This window comes from Helianthus annuus, chromosome 13, assembly GCF_002127325.2.
Source record: "Helianthus annuus cultivar XRQ/B chromosome 13, HanXRQr2.0-SUNRISE, whole genome shotgun sequence".
In the NCBI taxonomy this organism is placed as follows: Eukaryota; Viridiplantae; Streptophyta; class Magnoliopsida; order Asterales; family Asteraceae; genus Helianthus; species Helianthus annuus.
Genome location: NC_035445.2, coordinates 12,774,413 through 12,778,905, shown reverse-complemented (window position 1 = coordinate 12,778,905; position 4,493 = coordinate 12,774,413). Strand labels below are relative to the sequence as shown.

Genomic DNA, 4,493 nt, shown 5'->3' with positions numbered 1-4,493 from the left:
GAATGATGACGGAGATATTTGAAATATGTTGGTTTGATCCGTTTTGATGATTGTACGGTATGATAAAATATGTTAAGGAATTGTGATTGGTTCATACAAGTGGATAAGGTTGTAGAAAGATCCCACAGTGATTGCGAGTCGAGACCAGTGGATTCATCAGTGGTTTCGACTCAGCCGCTGTTTCGTCCAAGATTTGCGACTCGAGACCAGGGCATGCATATCAAGGGACTCGAGACCCGCTAGGTTGCGACTCGAGATCTCATGATCTCGACTCGAGACCTGACTCGAGATTCCAAGGTTTCGACTCGTGTATGCACTTCTCGAGACCATCTACTTGCAACTCGAAACTTCTTGATTTCGACTCGAGACCTCATGATCTCGAGTCGAGACCACCCAGTTTCGACTGGATTATTTTGTTTAGTTATTGGGCCACACAAACTGGTGTTATGAACTGCGTGCTATTGCCATTGTTTAACTGTTATGGTTTAACTGTTCACATACTAGGATAAGCCCAATAATATATATGCTAGTATGACTTACGTGCTATGTGTTAAATACGTGTAGTTTGTGCGTGGCATTACTTGCATACGAACCTAATAAATATTTAATAACCATAATAGGGTACGTTGACCCACGTAACACAAGTAAATTTACTACCGAGCAAAGAAAAGGTGAGTTCACTACTTTTTAGTTAAAGCATGCGTTCCCGGTGGTTGGGAAACGGAACGAAACAACTTTTCCTGGTTTGGAATTACTTACTATCTCCTTATGAGGGATCCGGTATTTCTATCTCCTGGTGTGGGATACGGGTAACAACATTATCCCCGGTGAGGGATACAAACTTACTTTTCTTCCCTTGTTACTGGGAACTTTTAGTTAATTACTGTTTATACGGAAATGAAACGAGCAACACTAAACGAAACTCTATCACTCAAGTCCCTACTACATAATACCGATTAGTCGCCGGGGCCAGGCGAACGGGTTATTAGTTGATAGCGCTATTTAGGTTTTACCAGCCTCACACCGTGCCCGTGTATGGGATCGGTCGTGAACTAATGGACTCAGGCATCCGTCAATGATGATAGAACATTGACATCGGGGCATTCTGCGGAAACGCAACGGTTACCTAGTGTTCGGTATTGGAAAAACAGTTTAGTCGCTTACTTATGGGGTAGCTCCCCATGGCATGTATAAACGGGTAAATTAACTGGTTAAAAACGAGTTTTTGGAATTAAAACTGGGAAACTGCAAACACGTGAACTCGCCAACATTATGTTGACACTCTACTGCATGCTTTGCAGGTTGCTCGATACAGCTTTGGATGGACGTTGCAATCGGATGGAGTGCGTGGTTTGTAAGTAACATGTTAATAAACTTGTGGTTTCAATTATGATAAGTTTTCTTCCCCTTTCCGCTGTGAACTTAAACTATGTTTTGAAAAATTTAAATTAGGTCACTAATTATGCAAATGTTTATAACCATAACTAATCCGTTCAAAATAATTAGTGGCTAAGATCCTGGTCGTCACACGCCTTGCGGTAATACTGCGCGTGTGGATTTTGAGGGTGTGACAGCAGAGCTCAGCGCGGGCCATGCCTGGTCGGACACGGCCATGCCCAGCAGTGTTACTGGCAGTTTTTAGTTTTCCGAGTTACAGAAGGCTGACCACGGGGCCGTGTCGGTGCAACACGGGGCCGTGTCCAACTCTCCAGTAACAGGGATCCGGAAAACAATCACTGTAACTCCGACCACGGGCCGTGTTCACTGAGCACGGGGCCGTGGTGAACCTTCTGACCAACATTCTTTTCTGTTTTTGTTGCAGGACTTGGAACCCGACGCCACCTCTACGTAGTGTATTAGCTCCAGTTCTAATAAAGACATAAAAGAACCTCTAGAAGAACCCGAACGCTTTCTCAGAAAAAGACTAAAAGCTAAAAACCAAGAGAAGGTTTCGAGGAACCTACTTCCAATGGCGGACCAACGTATCCTCATGGATTATCTACGACCCACCGTAGGTAATCTCGGCGCCGCTATCAATGCACCGAATGTTGAAGCCAATAACTTCGAAATTCGGCCGCATTTGATACAGATGCTTCAAAACTCTGCAACCTTCCATGGGCTTGCGGACGAGGATCCCCATCTACATATTACTAATTTCTTAGAAATATGTGATACCTTTCGGATCAATGGAGCATCAAATGACGCCATCCGCCTCCGAATGTTTCCTTTTTCACTAAAATACCGAGCAAAGGCTTGGCTTAACGCCCTCTCAGCTGGATCGGTAAACACCTGGGATGAACTAGCCAAAAAATTTCTATATAAGTATTTCCCTCCCGCTAAAACGGCTAAATTAATGACTGAAATTAATACCTATTCACAAGAGGACGGGGAATCCTTATATGAAACTTGGGAAAGGTTCAAGGAGCTATTGCGAAAGTGTCCTCATCACGGTCTTGCGATATGGAAACAAGTATCCAGTTTCTATAATAGGTTGTTGCCACATACAAGACAAACACTTGACTCTAGCTCCGGGGGACTTTTAGGTAATCACCGCCCGCATGAAATATATAATCAAATTGAGGAAATTGCTCAAACCAACTTCCAGTGGCACACTCCCCGAGGCAATAAATCTATTGCCCCGGGTGCCCATAAGGTTGATGAAAGCACCTCTTTACAAGCCCAAATCGAGGCCCTTTATTCTAAAATTAAAAAGTTAGAGATGACAAAAAACAGTCTCGGTTATGGCTTGTGAAGGGTGTGGTGGGCCACATGAAAATTAGAGTTGTATGAATGAAACAGATGATCAAACAGAATCGGTAAACTACATTGATAATAGACCTAGGCCGTCGGGTCCCCCAACGGGCACCTACAACCAAGGATGGCGAAACCACCCTAACCTTAGTTGGAGAGAACCCGGAAATAGTAGTAACCAACAAAATCAACGAACAAACTTTCAACAACCAAGAAATGAGTCACAAAATTTCCCTCAACAACAAGGTGGACGAGAAAGGCTTGAAGATACTATATCTCGCCTTATCTCCGACACTGAAAAGAAAAACTCGGATTGGTTTCTACAATTAGAATCAAATTTTAGAAATCAACAAGCTAGTATACAAAACATCGAAAAACAAATAAATCAACTAGCCCAAAATGTGACAACTCGTATTTCGAACCCGTTTTTGTATTGTATGTATTGTATGTGAACTTGATTGAATTATTGAATGTATGATATTATGATATGTTATGTGAATATGTATGTGCCTACTTGATCCGAACCGCACAACCATTCCTTGACCGCACAAGCCTTTGGGCTGTATTGCTTGTATTTGGACTATAGGGCAGCCCAAGATTTGAGTTCGGCCCATCCCCTAATCGGTTATACGTGAGATGTGGTAACCACCTTACATTTTTACCAAACACCCTAGCACACAAGAACCCTAGCTCCTCTCTCTCTCCCTCACGAACCCAACGGCAACCATATCTCTCGAAGCTCTTGACTTGGCCGATCCCTTCCTCCTCTCAATCCGGTTAGTGCTTAGTGTTTTGTAAATTGTATGTTGATGATATTAGCGATTTTGCTTGATAACCGAGGAGTCTTGTTAACATGGTTGCTTATGATGCTAGTTAATAGTGTTCTTGTTAATCGGCCACATGTGTATGATTGATTTAATGTTCATATGAATAGGTTGGTAATCGTATGATGATGATGACTTAAACCGAATGCATGTCGGCTGTGATGTGATTATGTTTGCTATAGTTAATAATCGTAGTGTTGCTTGATGATCAGGATTGTATGTTTCTATGATACATGTTCATATGAATTGTTAAGATTTTTGTTCATGAATTGATTAGGGTTCATATGGATTAAGGGATAGATACCTTGATTGATCGAAAATTTGCTATAGGTGAAACCTAATAACTGTTGATTGATTGAGTTAAAATAGGAAACTGTTAAAAACTGTAACCGAATGGCATGATTTCCGGAATAATAAAATCAGTCGCACAAGACTTCTTGGTCGTCCAAGAAGTCCAATCACACAAGACGTTGTCAACCGCACAAGGCTTGCGGAATCGCACAAGTTATCTTGTTGTTCACTGTTGGACTCATCATGTCGATTGGGCCTTAAAGCCCAAGACCCCCACTCGCACAAGGTGATATCAGACGCACAAGGCATCCTTGGATCGCACAAGTATGTTAATAAACTGTTGGGCCCTGAAGCCCAAGTCACTATCGCACAACCCGAGCAGATCGCACAAGCCTGCTCGGATCGCACAAATCACTTGGGGGTTAGTTAATTAGATCGCACAAGTGGTAAGCTTGGTTTAACTGTTTGGGCCGGATGGACGTTTTGGGTTGGGCTCGTCCGATCGCACAACACAAACCGGATCGCACAAGGCACGCATGTACTATTTAATTGGGCCGAGTATGTTAATGGATTATTAATGTGTTATTTGGGCCGTATATATTAGACTGTTTGCTTGTTTGTTGGGCC

The 4,493-nt window shown here is 42.7% G+C and overlaps 1 non-coding gene across 1 annotated transcript; it reads right to left on the bottom strand.

Annotated features, from left to right (window-relative positions):
- Positions 1-2,347: 2,347 nt before the first annotated feature.
- LOC118486056 lies at positions 2,348-2,454 on the bottom strand. Its single transcript, XR_004877912.1, has one exon. It is a non-coding gene; the product is annotated as a small nucleolar RNA R71 (small nucleolar RNA).
- Between the last annotated feature and the right edge of the window lie 2,039 nt (positions 2,455-4,493).